Source organism: Heterocephalus glaber, unplaced genomic scaffold, assembly GCF_053883595.1.
Source record: "Heterocephalus glaber isolate CG9 unplaced genomic scaffold, H.glaber_assembly_v1.0 deba00001662, whole genome shotgun sequence".
Classification (NCBI taxonomy): Eukaryota; Metazoa; Chordata; class Mammalia; order Rodentia; family Bathyergidae; genus Heterocephalus; species Heterocephalus glaber.
The window spans coordinates 2,077,182-2,096,994 of NW_028258403.1; the positions used below are offsets into that span (position 1 = coordinate 2,077,182).

The 19,813-nt window shown below is 40.1% G+C and overlaps 1 protein-coding gene and 1 long non-coding RNA gene across 9 annotated transcripts in view; both read right to left on the minus strand.

Annotated features, from left to right (window-relative positions):
• The window catches only part of Hnrnpc (heterogeneous nuclear ribonucleoprotein C), a 66,654-nt gene extending 52,988 nt beyond the window's left edge, over window positions 1-13,666 (minus strand). For 3 of the 8 annotated variants that reach the window (XM_087197150.1, XM_087197148.1, XM_087197146.1), the window contains exons 1-3: window positions 13,484-13,638; window positions 7,217-7,380; window positions 6,877-6,902 (exon numbers count right to left, since the gene is read on the minus strand). The gene's annotated coding sequence lies outside the window, so the exon portion shown is untranslated. Of the gene's footprint in view, window positions 1-6,876; window positions 6,903-7,216; window positions 7,381-12,520; window positions 12,567-13,483 lie in introns of all 8 variants that reach the window. The other 5 variants (XM_087197152.1, XM_087197149.1, XM_087197147.1 and 2 more) reach the window with 4 other exon arrangements.
• A 2,627-nt stretch (window positions 13,667-16,293) lies between these two features.
• The window catches only part of LOC110345825 (uncharacterized), a 59,876-nt gene continuing 56,356 nt past the window's right edge, over window positions 16,294-19,813 (minus strand). Inside the window, exon 5 of the long non-coding RNA XR_015445787.1 lies at window positions 16,294-18,145. This is a non-coding gene — a long non-coding RNA (uncharacterized LOC110345825). The remainder of the gene's footprint in view (window positions 18,146-19,813) is intronic.

Sequence of the window (19,813 nt, forward strand, 5' to 3'; positions counted from 1 at the left end):
CTGTAACAGACAAGATCACAATGGTAGCTTTTAGGTAAAAAATCTAAAAGAACTAAGGAATCTAACCTTTTGAATGAATAGAAGAAAATTTCAGTGGTCTGAGGTTTGAACCTATCTAATGTTTAAGATGGTAAGAAGGCTAGTGTGACTAAAGCACAGTATACTAACAGTGAAAGACAGCAAATCTTTAGACTTTACTGCTGAAACAAGCAGCCATTTGGAGAATTTCAAGTATGAGCTCTTTCAAGCAATGTATTTTTTAAATATTACATTTTAGTTTGTTTTTGAGACAGCGTCTCACATGTAGCTTAGGCTGGCTTTGAACTTTGCAGCCCAGACTGGCCTCAAACTCTTGGCAATCCTCCTCAGCCTCCCAAGAGTGCTAGGATTACAGGCATCCCCCACCATACCCAGCCAAACACTAGAGCATAGATTAGTTGTCAGGGTCAAAAAAAGGCAAACCTAGTCCAGTTTGCTGGCCCTTTCCTGTAATCCAGCACTCTGGGAGGCTCAGACAGGATTCCAACTTTGAGCCCAGCCTGGGCAACTAAGAGAGACTGTCTCAAAAAATGAAAAAGGAGGGCCAGGGATTTAGCTCAGTGGTTCTGCCGCCTGCCTTGAAAGCGCAAGGTCCTGAGTTCAATCCCTGGCACCAAACAAAAAAAGAAAAAAAGGAACTAGAGATGTACACCTCAATGTAAAGGTCCCAGCATCACAAATTAGTATATTAAAAAAAAGTAAACTTATTTCAACAAAACACATGACAATGACAGACTAAATAAGTGTCAAGGTCTAAGAGCTGATGATTTTGTTTTTGTACCGGGGAATGAACTGAAGACCTTGCGCTTGCAAGGCAGGTGACATCACCACTGAGCTAAATCCCTGGCCCGGGCTGATAACTTTTTAAAGGGCAAAGGAGGAATTATGAAAAAACTACACTCAAGTCTTTGGCCTAAGTGACATGAAAATCAGGAGTTTCGTTAGCCAAAAAGGAGCTGGGCCTTCATCCCAGCACGAGGGAGGCAGGGTAGGACTGAGGCCAGCCTGAGCTGCATAGTGAGTTTAAGGCCAGATTGAACTACAGTACATAGAAAAACAAAACAAAAGGGAGAGAGAGAGAGGGAGGGAGGGAGGGAGGGAGAGAGAGGGAGAGAGAGAGGGAGAGAGAGAGGGAGGGAGGGAGGGAGGGAGAGGGAGGGAGGGAGGGAGAGAGGGAGAGGGGGGGAGGGGGGGAGGGGGAGGGAGGGAGAGGGAGAGAGGAGAGAGGGAGAGAGAGGGAGAGAGAGGAGAGAGAGGGGGAGAGAGGGAGAGAGAGGGAGAGAGAGGGAGAGAGAGGGAGAGAGAGGGAGAGAGAGGGAGGGAGAGGGAGGGAGAGAGGGGGAGAGAGGGGGGGGGAGAGAGGGGGAGGGAGGGGAGGGAGGGGAGGGAGGGGGGGGAGGGGGAGAGGGGGGGAGAGGGAGAGGGAGAGGGAGGGAGAGGGGGAGGGAGAGGAGAGAGAGAGGAGAGAGAGGGAGAGGGAGGGAGAGGGAGAGGGAGAGAGAGGGAGAGAGAGAGAGATAAAATTAACCAAAAGGGCTGAAGAAGTAAGTTTAAGTAAAGAACAGCTAAGTCATTTTGGATTTTTAAGTTGATATACTTGATATTCATGGGAACTATAAGACAGTTAATTGGATGGATGGGAATTCACTGAAGAACAAAGTCCAGGCTGTTCATGTAAGTTTGGGAATCATCAGCTTGTAGGTATTTATCATGACACTAAATAAAATAATCCATGAAGTGTGGACAAAACATGGTACGTACAGGGTTGGGGATTTAGCTCAGTGGCGCAGCACCTGCTTGGCAAGCATGACGTCCTGAGTTTGATCCCCAGTACCAAAAAGAAAAAAACTTGTATGACAAGATGAGGACTGAAAAAGTATGAGACTTAGCAACATACACCTCTGGGTTATTGTTTTAAACCATAGGTAGAATTACTTCAACTGAAATTTAAGTTCCTGCTTTCACACAATGCAGTGACAAACATAAAAATCACACCACAAAGAGATAGCTACCCCAAATAATCTACTACACTGTTCATATCTTTGTCATTTCAAATATTATGAATTTAGGGACAAAATATACCATATACATATTAATTACAAAACTAAAAATTAAGTCCACCAGCAACGAAAAAATGAGTAAAGTCCAAAGTTATGAGAGTTTGTTTATTTTGCTATTTTAACTGACTTCCAGGTTTTTCTACAATAGTTAATTTTTTATGTCAAGGTGATCCAAAAAGACTGTTAAGACTGCTACTGCCTAGGACAAATTTATGTAACACCACTTATTTGTATGTATAACTTGGGGTAAATTTCTTAAATTCTGTGTCTTAGTATTCTTATCTCTAGGATATGAATTATATTAGTCCATCTACTCAAAATTGTGATGATGAAGCTGGGTGTGGTGACGCCTATAATCCCACCACTCCAGAGGCTGAGGCAGAAGGATTCCTTAGCCTGGGCTACAAGACCTTGTCTCAAATAACAATAACCAAAACAAAACCAAATTCAGAGTAACAACTTTATCAGTTGTAGACACAATAAAGCTGGAGAATAGGTTTATTCCTTATGTGAAAAGCGCATGATCAGCAATATTTTAGATTTCTTTTCCCTTTTTGGGGGTGGGGTGGGGGTCGGGGTGGGGCTTCAACCCAGGGAAATGCTCATCATGCTGGGCAAGCACTATGTCACTGAGCTAGGTCCTGATGATGCTCCTCTTGAGACAAGTTCTTGCTAAACTGGGCAAGTTGGGTTTTAACTGAAATCTACCTCAAGCTCCTGAGAAAGAGATTACAGGCATTACCACCAAGACCTACTCAGATTTTTAAATACTTGCAAAGACTTTGCTAGTTCAGCATCCCTAATTTGAAAATCCAAAACTTTCTGAGCATCATTTAGGTACTTGGGAAGTTTCAAATTTGAAGCATTTCTCGTTTTGGATTTTCAAACTGGAAATGGTGGCACAGGCCTACTACAACCCCAGATACCAGGGGGCTCAACCAGGAGAATCCCAAATTTGAGGCCAGCCTAGACTTTGTCTCAAAATATAAAGGTCTAAGACCAGGTGTGGTGCCACATGCCTGTAATCCCATCACTCAGGAGGCTGATCAAGGCCAGCCTGAACTATATATTTTGATCCTGTCTCAGATTAGATAGATAAGTAAGGTTAGGTAGGTAGGTCTAGAGATGTAAATCAGTGATAAAGAGTGCTTGCCTGACATAAAGGATGCCTTGGGCTCAATCCCCATTTAAAAAAAAAAAATTGATGGATTTTTCAATTTAGCAATGTTCAATCTTTTTATATGTTTTTTCTTTCTGTATCAGAAACTGAACTAGTAACTTCCTAGTACCCAATCAGTTCTCATTCAACCTAGCCTCTCCAGACTGACTGACTCAACACACATGAAGAAACTTCATTTGATAATCCAGGTGTACTGCTTTTCACAAGAGAGTAGACCACTGATAACCTAACTTAGTGCCTTACTTGCATTCTTAGTCCTCATGACTGACTCCTCCCAATAACAGCCAGTAAATACCTCAAAAATAAAGCAGATCAGTCTTTTCCAAAATCCAACAGATTTTTGTCCCCAAGATAGCCTAGATCTCAAATATGAACCTGTAAGATTCCTGCCTCTTATGCCACACGTTTTGGGTTAATTATTTTCCAGTGTCCTGCTCCAAGGTTTATCTGTGCTTTACCTATGCTTTCACATTTAATATCCAGGATCTTGGCTGGACCATCAGCTCCTTTACTGCAGGCACCCTCACCCTCCACAGTCTAAATTTAGTTTGTTTCATCACACCACTGCTTTTCCTTCATGGATCCAGTGCAATTCATTTACACTTCCAAATCTTTACTCATCCTTATATGCCCAAGTCTAATAATGACTTTTCAGCAAGGATTCAAATGTCTAACAAATAAGCATCTCAAAAAACAATGATTATAGTACTACTTCTCTCACCCTCCCCCTCTCAACCTATTTACACTCACCAATGTCTAACTCCATTCCAGGAGTTAGTAACCCTGAATCATACCAAATCTTTTTTCTTCCACCGTATCAATGTTAACACTAAGTCCTCTTAAATCCCCCCCTAATTTCTAATTTCTCTAACAGTATCTTTTTTTGGGCCAGGTCGTTATTGTTCCTTTAGTTTTAACCCTTTTTTTGAAATCTCCTACTTCCAGTCTTATTTTCCTATAAGCCATTCCCACACTTCACTAACAGAAACATTTCTAATAAAATCCTGTTATCATTTGCCAGTTTGGAATCCTCAAACTGGGTGCGGTGGCACACACCTGTAATCCTAGCACTCAAGAAGCTGAGGTAGGAAGATTACCTTTCAGTTAGAGGCCAGCCTGGGCTAGTGAGTTCAAGGGCAGCCTTAGTAGCAATACAGTTTCAAGAAAAAAAGAATCTTCAATGGCTCACTATCAGAAAAAATACAAACTCCTTAGCATGGTACTGAAATTTTATGACCTGGTTTTGTTTTGTTTTTTGAAACATGGTCTCACTATGTAGTCCAGGTGGGCCTTAAACTATGTAACCCTGGCTGACCTCAAACTTGCAACAATCCTCCTGCCTCAGCCTCCTGAGTGCTGGGATCACAGGCGTGCGCCGTAATCTGATTTTAACCTAAGATTCAATTCAGTTCACATCCTCATAAATTCACTGACCCCTAAGTCGATAAGGCACCCATTTCTGTATGTTTCTACATAAAGTATTTCTGCTTACTGCTAACCATGGTACCATTATCTCATTCATGTTTCCCTTAGTAGGCTACAAGTCTCTTAAAGCTGTGAATACATTTTCTATCCCCCAACCAGAAAAATGACATTAAAATGTTTGATTTATAGGAATAAGGAATAAATCACACTAAATCCAAAGAAAACAGGTGCCACACGACAACCAAAAAAAAAAGTGGGCATCAGTACAATTTTGGCCCTTAATAAAGATTTCATTCCTCTTCCAGATAAAACTCTGGAACTTCTGCTTTAATTTTTTCCCATTTTTTTCTTTTTATTTAAATGAAAATCCATTTGACTAATTTTATTTTTCTGGTTCATTTGGATGGGAAAGTGTTAAGTATGTGATTTATTGCTCTAGCACCCCAGCATGGAATATGCCTTGTAAAAAGTCTTTCCATGTATCTTCTCCAGGTCAAAATCTATTGCAGCAATCTCAAAGTAGTTTATCAAAATATTTCACTGTAAAGTCAGGCATGGTAGCACATGTCTGTAATCCAGCATTCAAGAGGCTAAGGCAGGAAACAAGACTGTCTCAAAAAAATGAAAATTTCACTGTAGTCGCTAAAATACTTAAGGTTACAAAAATCCTTAACTCTGGCTATATTCATATCCTCATTGATCTGTTTTTGTTATTTTTTTTTGAAACCTCATAAAAATACATGAGGAAGTGCACTAGTTTGTAAGACACTAAAAGGCTCTTCCTACCACCAGAGCAAACACACTGGACTCTCCAATGGGTAACCTCAAATCAGCAATGGAAAAGGATTCAGTCCTAGATCCTTCTTAATTCAGGTGCAGAAATTAAATTTATCTTCCTGCTTTCTGAGATTAAAAACCCTACCTTCCCTTTTCTTAACTCCTAAAAAAATCTCACAAGGTAACATTTTATTGTTATAGCATGTCTTTTGTGGCTTGATTCACGTTAAATTTAGTTAAGATAAATACAATCCAGAATACTGCCACAAACCTAAAGATATTAAGTAATATTTTTACAAAAAGAGCTCCCTAGTATGTCCTTGCCTTGCTATTAAAACAAGACATTTCAATTGTAGGTATAAACTTCCACTCCTCTTTCTAATTACCAAAAATTCTCTAATCAGCCCCAGTTAATTAAACTCATTGTTACAGTAGTTTATAAATAACTGAGGATGCCTCTCCTGGAAAACATCACAAGATGTATACCCAAAAGGGTTAACCCAAACACTTCCTACACCACATCAACTAAAATGTTTCCCTAGTGTTTGCAATGAAACCAAGCGGACCTTACACCTCTTACCATCACCCAGGAAGGGTGTGCATCTGTTCCAGAAGATATAACCTATACATCAACTTAAATGTTTTCCTAGTGTTTGCAATGAAACCAAGTGGACCTTACACCTCTTACCATCACCCAGGAAGGGTGTGCATCTGTTCCGAAGGCCCCCCTGGCTCCAGGTCATCCTGGCTGATGCTGCTCCAGGCTGGGCATCCATGTTGCTGCAGCTTGTGGTTTGTGAGGAGTAGTGTACAGGAAAAGCAGGATGGGATTTCAAGGGAAACAGGAGGAAGATGGCTTTCCAGGAAAATGCCATCACTATAATAGGTGTTAAGTAGTACCACACACATTTTATTGCAGCACAGTTTAAAAATTTAACAAATGAAAGATTAAAAATAAAAAAACAAAAATAAAAAAAATTAAAAATACAGACGTCCAGAGATGCTCTAAAACAGTTAAGTTAAAGATCAGGAAAAATAAGGTCACAGACTTAACAGCCAGTAAAATTATTGCCAGTGTGGGGAAGGGGTTGAGGACAAGGGTGAGGTTGGGAGAGAAGGTTTACGTGATCAATCCACTTAAAAATGCTAATGCCTTTGCTTTCTCTCCCAAGATGTAAAACTCCAAAGTTAATCAGGAGGCCGAAGAAATTCTTACAAACATTCAGAAAAACTCGATTTTAATCCGGTTAAAAATCATCAGTGTCATTATCATCATCATCATCACCATCATAAGTATAATAATAATAATAATAATAAATAATAACTAGTAACAACAATAAAAAGGAAATCAGCGGAAAGTCAGGAAAAATGTAAAAAAAAAATGGAGTAACTTACTGTAGCTGAAGATCAAAAAAATCTCACTGTAAAAAAACAAAAATAAAAATAGCCCAGATTAGAAAAACGGGAGGTGAAAAAATGTCAAGTAAGTAAAGTTCATTTCTTTTCTTTCCAAAAGCAGTTTCCACAAAAACCGCAAGGGTAATGTTCTCAGTAGCAGACAAGCAAAGCCCTTTCCACATCATCCATCAATCTTAAAAATACACGAGGAAGTAGAGAGGTCAGTTTATAAGAGGCTAAAAGGCTCCTCCTCTAACCCAACTGCTAAAAAATAGAAATATTAAAAATTACATCTTAAATCCAGGTCCCGTTTTTGGAAACAATTAAAAAAAAACACCTGTAAATTTGCTGTAGTGCACATCATGTTGCATCATTATGTATAAAATGTCTTTATAAAATCAGTTTTGAAATGGGAATGTGTGTGTTCTGAAAGGGTGGGGAAAGGAGGTTAAAAATCAAAGCTGAGCTCCAGTGAGTAGGGATGGGGTTCGCCTTGCTGCCCTGTGAAAGGAGAAGGGACAGATTGAGTCAAGAGTTCCTCAGAAATGTTGTGCCCTAACCCCTGACAGAAACATCTGTCTATTGCATCTAATACATTTTGGTAAAGCATAACATTTCACTGGGATGGGAAGAGCCTTTATTTATAGAATCATCACTTTTACCAGTGACTGTCTTGACAATTCTTTAACATCAATAGGTAGGTAAAATTAACTAAATATATGTCAACATTCCCTTAGGGACTCCAGAAGAGAATACATTTGAACATTTATGTTGATAATCAGCAGTTTGGGCAAGGAAAATAAAGAACCTGGCCAACACAGATAAAGAAGTGAGCAAATGTCAAATACTGAGAAGGTAAGCAGATTCGTGGGTTTTAAACTTTTTAAGTCCATGTACTTTTTCCTATGAAGTTAATAAAGACCAAAGGTAAATGGTCTACCACAAAGATATACACTAGAGATGACTCATCTATTCTCAAAACCAGTGAGTGTGCTTGGAATGGTGGTGCATGCCTGTCATTCTAGCTACTTGGGAAGCTTGAGGTGGAAGGGCCCCAAGTTTGAGCCCAGCCTGGGCAACCTGGTGAGACCCTCTCTCAAAATAAAAGGACTAGGAATGTACGAAGCCTTGCCTAACACTGGCAAGGCTCCTAGGATCAACCCCCAATACCGAAGAAAGAAAAAAGAAAAGAGAGAATGAGTGATCAAACCACAAGGCCTGATGGGGAAAAGATGTTATGGAGGAGCCCTTTCTGTCTGCTGAACAATGAAATATCATACCTATGAAGGGAAAAGCTTATCTATTATGAGTAATGTTATTATAAACAGATGAAAATATGGTCCTCGTGGAATCTGTGGTTCACATCTCAGCCGTATACATAGCACTAATTACAAGTTATGGATTAAAAGAATCTGATACTTGACACAAACTGATGGGTATATTAACTAGAAGAACTGCAATTAGAGACTGTAGCTCACTGTGCAAATAAGCATGAAATGGTTGCGTTCACATTTCAATATTTAGCCATGAGGTCTTATTCTCCCTTACAGGTTTCAGTAAACTCAAGCCATCTTTTTTTTGGATTTTTGAGACAGGGTCTCACTAAGTAGTTCAGGCTGGCCTTGAACTCACTATGTAGCACAGGCTAGCCTCAAATATATGGCAATCCTCCTGCCTCAGCCTCCCCAGTGCTGGGATTACAGACGTGCGCCACCACGCCCAGCTAAGCATCTTAAATTGTTTTGTTTTGTTTTGGTACTGGGAATCAAACTCAGGACCTTATGCTTCTGAGGCAGGTGGCAGAACCAGAGCTAAATCCCCGGCCCTAAATTGAATTTTTAAAGTGCTTTCTTGAGCCAAATATGAAAGATTACAGAAACAGAACAGGTACACAGATTTTTAACTATAATTTTTTTTAAAGTACACAAACTGAAGCATGTCGTGTAAGTTACTTTTACATTTAATTGTGCAAATGTAAAAACTGTTTAAAGTTTGTAAATTTAGAAAATATACATTTGAATGTTATCTCCTTTGAGTCAGTATTTTGGGATTAACAGTGTAACATTCTTATTTGCAGTCACAGTGCAAACCTGCAGAAAAATTTTCAGGATTTAAAGGTGGTACATGTCTATAATCCCAGCACTCTGGGAGGCTGTGACAGGGGAATCGGAAATTCAAGCCCAGCCTGAGCAACTTGAGATCCTGTCTCAAATTTAAAATATGAAGGGCTGGAAATGTAATAAAAAGGTGGCTTTGGATTCAACCCTCAGTACCAGGGAAAAAAGTTTTTTCTTCAGATGTTAACTTTATGACTCCTCCACAAGCAAACCCTTTGCACATGTGCCACAGGACAAGCTAAAAAAGCAGTAAGCATGAAAGCATTTATATCCTTCAATATCAAGATGTCTCCCCTAAAACACATTGAACTGGGCACAACAACTTAAGCAATTTATTATAACTTCTCAAGAGTATCACTAGATTATACTTTGTCAAAATTTCATAAGGTTTAGATTCCTTTTACAAGTACTCTCAGCAAATTTACAACCAACAGCATGAATACCATCCAATTCTAAACTGCCCTATTACAGATCCAATTCTAAGCTCCCACCCAACTAACCCAATTAGAAATTCTTGTGCTGAGTCCAGCAATGTTTTAATCAGCCTCCTGCTGAGTCTGTTAGCACATCATGTTGAAGCTCGCTGTGAAAACTGTGAAGAACTCCTACCCCTAGTTAAGACTCATTCCTTTCCAGGCCTGGTAGCTGACAGCTACAATCCCAGTACTTGGGGGTGGGTTGGCCTGAGGCAAGAGGATCATCAGAGTTCAAGGACTGCCTGAACTACAGAGTAAAACCCTGTCCAAAAAGAAAAGACTCACTTCCTCAGCATGTCTCTTCTTTCCAGTGTATTGAGGCAGAAATGTTTTCCTAACACAATACAAATAAACCTGCCAGGCCCAGTGGCACATGCCTGTAATGCCAACTCAATAGACAGGAGCTGGAGGATTGTGTCCAACTTTGAGGCCAGCCTGGGCTACATACACACAAGTCAGTTCAAGGCCAGCCTGAAGCACACAGTCTCAAACAAAAATATACTGCATGTGCTGGTGCATGCCAGCACTCCAGGGAGGCCAAAGCAGAAGGATCACTCCAAGTTTGAGGCCAGCCTGAAATACACAGGACACTGTACTGAAAATTTTTAAAAACTTAAAGAAAAAAAAAAAAAAGCCACACAAATCTTAAAATTTTGACAAAAACCTTTAAAAAAAACTAAACACTTAAACATTTTTTAAAAAAGTAAACTCAAGAACATTATCCTGATTCAGTGAATCTTCCGGGGAAAGTTAAAATGCTATGACAATCCTTTTATTCCTTTAATCCTTTATTCCTTTTCTAAATCCAAAACCCACATTATCTATAATGAATACTCCCTAATTATGCTCCACCTAGCACCTCTGATTTTCACCAGTTCCTCTAGTAAATCTAATATGTACAAAATCATAATCTTCCCAGTTCCCAATGACAATGAGTATACACTGGAAGTATGAATAAATACTCCTCAAAGACTACCAAAATAAAGGCTGACATACTGCTTGAAAGCAGTTAATAGTAATTACTAATGCAGAAAACTTTTAATTATCAAACTTTCTCAACTTTTAAGCCTTTCACAACAAATGACTTCAGTTGCAGAAATTAAAACAGGTAGTCTAGGGCCGGGGATTTAGCTCAGTGGTGCCGCCAGCCGCAAGCACAAGGTCCTGAGTTCCATCCCCAGTACCAAAAAAACAAACAAAACCAGGTAGTCCCCTTATTTTGTAACTGTAAAACTAAAATGCAGAAGTTTTGTCCAGTGAGATACAATCAGCAAGGGGGATTAAAATCTAGATTTCCTAACTCCTAGGCCAAGATTCTTTCCACTGTTACACTCCCTAGGTAATTAATACCTCACTCACCATTAATATAATTAATCTTTAAAATTAAAACACCTACATCTGGGGATTTAGCTCAGTGGCACCGTACCTGCCTTGAAAGCACAAGGTCCTGAGTTCGATCCCCAGTACCAAAAAAAACCCAATTAAAACACCTATTCTGAAATTCAAAACAAGGTCATATGTAATGTCAAACTCTTGAGATCTAATTATAAACACACGGTACAGTTTAAATACTCTACAGAAGGAACAGCAAATGTCAAGTATTCCTAAGAAATGATTGACATGGGTTAACAAAGAGGTCCAAACACCTGCAACTGCATCCTTTTTAAAGCCTTCCAAACTGAGTGAACAATGCTTACCTAGTTCAGAACACATTAGAACTGTCTGATACTAGTTTTGCAGCTAAAGAATTCCTGATACTAACTCAGGAATGTTACCATGGTACATGATCCTCAGGAACCTTTATTTCTAACACCTCAAGGAAGTGTCCTTCGATTAACTTCAACACCTACCAGTAATTGCTCTTATGTATTAATCTGACATTTACCAACAATATTTTAATATATTATTTCCTATTAAATCAATTACTGCCCTCACATCTCACTTCTAACCATTGAATGTAGTGAGAAACTAATTTTAAACCCATGTATAATTCAAATGTTTAGGCTTTAAAGAATAAAAGGGAGTCAGGTCTGGTGGCGCATGCCAGTAATTTCAGCACTAGTTCAAGCCCAGCCTGAGCAATTTAGCAAAACCCAGACTCAAAGTAAAACAGGACTGGGGAGGTAGCTCAGTGCTAACTGTCCCTTGGTTTGATTCCCAGTGAAGCAAAAACAAAGATCATGGTTTTTGACCTCTACTTTCTACCAAACAGGTTTAAGGAATAAATTTGTACAGTATTGATTTATACTGTGCTTAAATGCATTAACTTTTGTGAAAAATAACTCTTAACGAAATTTTAAGCATGGATTTTTTTTTTTTTTTTTTTAGTGTCTTTCCAGTAAGTAAATGTGACACTGAAGGGCTATGTCATATATTTATCATGCTAGGACTTGATTTCAGGGTTTACTGCACACTAAACTTAGGCTCCACCACTGGAATATAATCCTGGTGCGTTTTTTCTTTTTGCTACACAGGGAATTGAACCTAGGACCTCTGCTGGTTATTTAAGTACTCTACCACTAAGTTACACCCCAAACCCCAATTTATTTCTTAATTTACAAAAAAAAATTAATGAAGTTTCAGTACCTAGGAAAGAGGAACTGTAATATTTGCTATAATAAAAATACTGCTGTGCATATTTGCCTTTCTAAAAGGATGGGATTGATTCACACCAGAATATCCTGCAAAGTTAGTTTTTTATCATAGAAAATCAACCACAAGGGCCGGGGATTAGCTCAGTGGTGCCGCCACCTACCTCGGAAGCACAAGGTCCAGAGTTCTATCCCCAGTACCCCCCCAAAAAGAAAAGAAAATCAACCACAACTCTTGTTTTCCCCAGTTCAATTTAGGAATTTCCAGTTATTTGAGGTTTCTGTAACTTGGGTTCTTCTGAGGAATAAAATAGTACTTTAGTACCTAGCATTCCAATTATTAAGTAAAACTATTAAACTACATAGTGGTCAAATTCCTTAGTAGTTTTGCTACTGATTTAATATGATCCTAACAACCTTATGCCTTAAGTTTCTATCTGAGAAAGGTAATACCTACCTGAAGCAAAGTTCCACTAACTTACATATTTCAAGTAATTTGTAACCTGCAGACAAAAAGTAAATCAGCTGTAATTATTACTGTTATTAGGGCTACAAAATTTCCTTTTAAAAACCAAATCGAAAGTAACCACTTGAAGATCCACCATTTGCTTACAAAGAACAAAACGAAAAGCAGTCAATAAAAACCAAATCTACTACCCAGCATGGTGGCGCACGCCCATAATTCCAGCACCGGGGGAAGAGGTGGGGGGGAGGGGAGTTTGAGGTTGAGGCAGGAGGATTGCTGCCAGTTCGAGGCCAGCCTGAACTACTTAGTGAGATCCTGTCTCAAAACACCAAAAAAACAAAAACAAAACCCCCCCCTAACTCTAGGCATTCAGCAGGATCTGGAATTCAGAGGCTCGCGAAACATGTACTTGGTAATCCTGTCCCATCCCCCGCCTAAATTTTAAATTTAAGGCAGCCGGCTTGGTGACGCACAACTGAAATCCCAGCAGTCGAGGCTGAGGCAGAAGGATCACTCCGAGTTCAAGGCCAGCCCGGAATACAGAGACCCCCGTCTCAAAAAACAACGAAAAATAACGAACCAAAAAGCAAAAATAAATTTAAGGCAACAGACGGAACAGAAGGCATCAATAATACATTAACTTCAAATTATGTTAATGAGCATCTCGATCTTCACTTTCACGGTTTCTCCAGTCTTGACGGTCGTAAAAAGGAAAAAAGCAGCCGTTAAACGCCACAGCGACAAAAGGACATTTTGCCTGACGATCGTGGCCTAGAGTAAAGTAGGTTAAACCTATGCAGAGGTTATGGCCTGAAAAACTCTCCCGAGTTCAAACCCAACAAATGAGGCCTGGTTACTTCACCGAGTGAAGAATTCCTTCGTCTTTTTCTCCCACACTCCTTCGAGCCCCCTGAGAAACCCAGCGCCTCGCTGCCGTCCACCCTCTCCACTTACCAGGAGAGGGATGAGAGAAGAGATTCGATTCCGAATCTCCTGCTCCCAGGTTCTATGTGAAGTCGACTGCTGCTCGAGGTCGGCAACGCGGCCACGACCGCTCAGTCTTGGTCTCTTCACAAAATGGCCCCCGAGTCTCCTCTGCCGCCGAGGCGAAGGCCTAGCCCCCGCCCCACTCCTAAGAGCCTCCTTATTGGCTGAGCCTTTTCTCGCTCCCGCTGCTAATTAAACAACTCTGCCGCTCTTCACAATTTTACCCAATCACAATCAGCAGTGGGTGAGGCTAAACCCCACAATTTCCACATGCGTGACAGAAACTAGTTTGTAACTGGTTATCTATCCTGTCACTTAGTACCTAAAGACTGGTTATTGGCCATTGTACGAGACGGAGTGGGGGTGGAAATTCGCCTTTGTATCGCGCACCGCTTCACATCCGGGTATCTGGGCGGTCTGACTGGCGGCTTCAATGTCCAACGTCTGCTGTTTAGAGCGCTTAGCGGAAGGCGGGCCCACAGCTCGGAATTCCCGCGGCGCGAGGGCGGGGAGGGGCAAAGGCTACAGTCAGCGTGCGCGAGAAATCTGCCCTGGCCTCGGGCTTAAGAAAATGAAAACGCGCCAAAAGAAAACTCCGCCACGCTGTATGGATAAAGAAAGGACTTTTTTTAGAATGGGGATGGAGCGATGATGAGCAGACCATGTTTAAATGTAGAAAACTAACCAACCCTACAGTTTTCCCAGGCGTTTCTCATTTCCTGTCAGCTTCCTCCTGGAGCTCTTCTCCGCCCTGTCAGGCCCTTTCTTTCCACCACACGTTTCTACCCAAGCCAACCGATTTCCCTATTCCTCTCCAGTACCAAAAATAAAGGAAGTGTTCTTTTTTTTTTTTTTTTTTTTTTGCTTTTTAGTTTAAAGCAATACATGCATATAAGAAAAAAACATTTTTCTCAAACATTACCGGAAAGGGTTATCAACGACAAAGGTGAAAGCTCCTCTCCCCCGAGGGTTAGCTAGCTTTCTTAAGAACGCTTCGGCTCTCATCTGCTCTCCTTTCCCTCACTAATGATCTACAAGCCAACCACACTGGCCTGGCCCGCGGCTTCTGGTCTCTTAAATACCCTCATCTTGAGGCCCAGTGTCTGGCTTTCAGTCACCGCCAGCCACCCTGTGAACAGGTCCAGCTCTACTCTGAAAGCGGAGACTTCCGGGCAGCTGTTGAGGAGCAACCTCACCTTCAGTATCACTATGGAACCCAGGGCCTCCGTGCTAGCCAGGGCCAGGCCCACCTGTGAGTAGGTAAAGTAACACACTATCAGACGTCACTGCATTTGTGAATATTTTAAGAGATACATGAATATGTGAAGGCAGTGTTATGCATTAGTTTTGAGTTACTTCTGAGTTCCAGAGAGACTCACAAGAAAGCTAGCTATTGGCTTTGCTGAGAGAAACTTACCTTTCTCACTGGTGTCTCTGTGAGTTTTTTTCTATATGCGTGCATTGTTTTAAACCAAAAGGCAAAATTAAAAAGCCTAGAAGAACAAAATATACTAAATTATTATTAGTAGTATTCTCTCCTGTTTTTCTAGGACAAGCAAATAGACTGTCCCATATATGTATATATATATATTTATTTATATTATATATTTCTTACTGTATTTATTTTTTACAGCACTCACTTAGGCCCAGAGGCTGGGCGGCCTGGTTGACACTTCTAAGTGTTTTTTATACTCAATATACTGGTCTATACATCAGCTATGACCCAAAACTGAGGACAGTTTTGGTCTTCAAATTTTGTATCTTCCTCAAACTCATTTCAAGGTCATTATTTCCCCTATAACAAGCTAGCACCATGCTTTATTTTGTAGTCCTTTTATTTACAAACCCTATTTTGGATTTTGTGTACGTATACTAATCAACATTTAATAGATTGATTGTTTGATTGTTATCTAATATAGCATTCCATCATACGGATTTTTCTTTTTCTTTTTTTTTTTACTGGGGCTCAAACTGCAGACCTTGAGCTTGCAAGGCAGGTGGGGAGGCACCACTGAGCTAAATCCCCGGCCCGGATTTTCCTTATATCAAAAGCCTTTTTTGAAAAAAAAAAAAAAAAAAATTAAAGCTTTTTGGCAGTGTGTAAAATCACAGTGAGGAATTTACATTGTAGACTCTAGGAATAGATTGTTGATGTTCTAGCTTCTACAATATAAATTATAGCTAAATAGGCCTTGAGAGCATGCTCTGAAGTGAAATAAATCGACACACATGTTTATTTTGTTTTTGCTTTTGTTTTTGTTTTGGTACCGGGGATCGAACTCAGGACCTTGCGCTGGTGAGGCAGGCGGTGGCACCACTGAGCTAAACATCCCCCCACCCCCCACACAGCCTCGTACATGTTTAAATACTTCATTGTTTCTCTGGTGTGAGAGATCAAAAGTGGAAATAAGGACCGAAATGTATAATGGATGTTGGGAAATGGGAAGAAAGTGTTCAAATGGGAAGGGGAACAAGGAGGAAGGGAGAAAGGAAGGAAGGGACAAGAAACAAAGTAAAAATAGAAGGAAAAAATGGAAATAAAGCTTCTGTACATAGGGAGAGGAAGGGCCTGGGGGCAAATGGGATAAAATAAAATAAAATTTATTTAAAGAAAAATCATCAATCATGCCTTCTCAAGACTTCCAATTTTTTTCTTCCTCCCCTCATTTTTTTTTTTTTTTTTTTTTTTTTGGTACCGGGGATAGAATTTGGGACCTTGCACTTGCAAGGCAGGTGCTGGAACCACTGAGCTAAATCCCCAGCCCCACCCTCATTATTTTAATGCTTTCCAAATGGAAATATCATATTTGTTTTTCCTTTTTTCTGTTTTTTGTTTGTTTGTTTGTTTTTTGGGGTTATTTTGGTATCGGAGATCGAACTCGGATCCTCCCACTTGCAAGGCAGACGGTGGAACCACTGAGCTAAATGCCAGGCCCTTTTGTTTGTTTTGGGGGGTACTGGAGACCATAGGGCCTTAGCCCTGAGCTACAACCCCAATACATCCCCTTTTTGAGACAGGGTCTCTAAGTCACTGTTTTTTTCTGTTGTTTTTTAATTTTAATTAGTACATGTTTGCAGTACATAGTGATTACAGACATGTTACCAGAAAGTCTGGGTCATGTCTTTTTTTTTTTTTTTTTGTGGTACTGGGGATCAAACTTGGGACCTTTCGCTTTCGAGGCAGGCGCCAGAAACACCTGGGTCATCTCTTAACATGTTGAAAAGTGAAACTGTGGACAGAGGAGGTAGCGTGTCAGCAAATTTATTTAAAAGATATAAAGCCAAGAAAGTAAAAGCTATAAAGGCAAGGAAATTAAAAATATAAAGGCAAGAAAGCCAGGAGGTGGTTCTGAGTAGGATACCTATGAGGGCTCTTTGTCTAGGATTTTTAAGGGATTTTCAGGCCATTGTGTGAGCAATATAATCTCTACCCTAAAAGAGACTACATACCTTATAGGGTCCAATCTATGTAGTGTTTACAGTGTCCATACAGGGCCCTGCACCCTTGAGCCAATGTCCTGCCCGGTCATGCTCCAGGGAGGTCCCAGACAGCCACAGGACCCCTAGCAGAGGCTTTTGTTAAAATCCTTGGAGGGTGATGACTCTGCAGACTCTGTTTTGGGCTTCCTGACTCCATTTTGGGGCAAGTGTCCTTGATGTCTAATAGAATCCTAACTTCTGCCTCACTAACTCCTATTACAATGGGGAGTTGGTACATGTGCATGACACATTTTAAATCTTTTTTTTTTGTATCCAGAATCGAACTCAGGGCCTCACCCTTGCCACACACATCTTAATTCTTTTTCTGTTTTGTGTTTTTTGGAACCAGGGATCGAACTCAGGACCTTGCGCTTGCAAGGCAGGCGCTGTGCCACTAAGCTAAATCCCCAGCCCACATTTTAATTCTTTTTAGGCTTCTTTCCTTTCCCCTCCCTCCATCTCTTGATCCTCTTCTCATTTGCAAATTCTGAATCACTAAATTGCCGAAGCTGGGATCAACATTGTGATGTTCTGGCATCAGGTTTTCAGCGTGATGGGATTATAGATGTGTGCCATCATGCCCAGCCCAAAGTTTGGGATTTTTTTTCTGATGATATAGATTGGTTGTTTTTTTTTTAAGAGAGGAAAGGATTTATTTGGCTTACAGTTCATAGAGGTTTCAGTCCATAATCAACTGGCTCCAAGCCAGGGTGGGAGAGGGGCAACACTTCATAGCAGCAGAAGAAAACAAAACAAAGGCTCTGATAATATAAATTTATTGTAAAAATTTTAATACAGAAACAGTGAAAATTTCTATGTGATTCTTTCTCCAAAACCATCCACTCTTAGCTATTTGGTATAGATCTGTACACATTTTCTGAAATCTTAATGCAGGTTTATTTTTACCTAAATATCTTAATATACCTCCTAGGATATAATCTGTTTTTCTTTCTGTTTTGTTTTGGACTGCTGGGAGTTGAAGCTAGGGCTTTGAGCATAATAGGCAGGAGCTCTACTGCTGAGCTACACCCAGCCCTTTTATTTCAAGACAAGGTCTAGCTAAATTGCTGTTCTTGGGGCTGGAGATTTAGCTCAGTGGTTTCACCGCCTGCTGCGCAAGTGCAAGGACCGGAGTTTGATCCCTGGTACCTAAAAAAAAATAAAAAAATAAATTGCTGTTCTGCTTACTTGGGATTATAGGTGTATACTTCCACTCCTGGCTGGTTTTCTCCAAATTACTGAGATACAGCAAATTTTGTGCATTTAGATATGTAAATCTCAAATTTATACACTATTGCAAGCTGGGCATGATTGCACAGGCCTGTAATCCTACCACTCCGGCTGAGGCCGGAGAATCTCCATAAATTCAAGGCCAGCCTGAACTACATAGCATGATCCTTTCTCAAAAATTTTTTTGCATTGAAATCTATGGACACAGTATAATTTTTAAATCAATCTCCTATTCCTGGACATTAAACTGTTTGCAGTTTTTCAGTATCAAGTCAATAGAAATGGAGCCAGATTTGGTATTGTAGATCCATAATCTGAACTTCTGATATCTCTCTCTCTCTCTTTCTCTCTCTGTTATTTTTACTTTTTTCTACATTATTTTTGTGGTACAGAGGATTGAACCTAGAGCTTCACATATGCTAGGTAAGAGCTCTACCACTAAACTACACCCCTGAACACGCTCTTCTTCCTCTTCTTTTTTATTCCTTCAATGCAAAGTTCTACAGGCCCCTATCCCCTTCAGGAGATAGTGTGAAACTAATTTACTTTATTTAAAAAGACTCATGTAATTTTTATTTCTTCAATTTCTTTTTTCCCTTGCTACTAAAAGTTTTTCTTCAACATTTCCTCTGTCTCATTTGGCTTCTTTTAATTTTCTTCCCAGTAATGACCTAAATCTTGCTTCTTCTAGGTTAAGCCCCTCTTTAACACTTTTGCCATCTGTTGTCCTGGTTTCTCAAGCACAAGATTTGATCCTCCTGATAAATTTTCATTAAGCTAATCTTTATACAGTCTACACAGTGCTTTTTTGGTTGACAAACCTTGCATGTCATTATTATGGCTTATTTCACTGGGATGACAGAGGCTGACCCTTTGAGCTGACATCTAAATGTCATAAAAATACTATGTGAACTGCCTGGCCCAGATCTTTTCAAATATAGTTACATTTCACATAGTAATTATCTTTCTCATGACTGGCCATTATGAAAATTACACAAAGGATTTTTAAACACTATTTTGAGCATTTCTCTTATTTTCTGGTGAAGATTTCCAATAGAATAACTTTTTTTTTTTTTTTTTGGCAGTATCGGGGATTGAACCCAGCCTTGTGTATGCTAGGCAAGTGCTCTACTACTGAGCTACATCCCTACTTTTTTAATTGATTTTGAGATCTGATCTCACTAAACTGTCCAAGCAGGGAACAAACTCACAATCTGCCTTCATAGGCCTCTGGAATACCTAGCATTACGAGTGTGTGCCATTGGCTCAGCGTGACCCTTTTCTTTTGTTATTACCCAATCTACAGCCCGACTTGCAGAATACTGCTTTCTTGTCACCTAAATTTGTACTCAGATGGACTTGGTGGCACACACCTGTAATCTCAGCACTGGGGAGGCTGAGGCAGGAGTATCACCAAAAGTTCAAGGCCAGCCTTGGCTACATAGTGAGTTCAAAGCCAACCTGAACTACATAGTGAAACTCTGACTCAAAAGAACTAAACTAAACTAAAATAAAATTTTATTCAGACCCCTAAATCCCCAGAGCACACTCTCCCACTCACTTCCTCTTTGTCCAAAGAACCCTAAT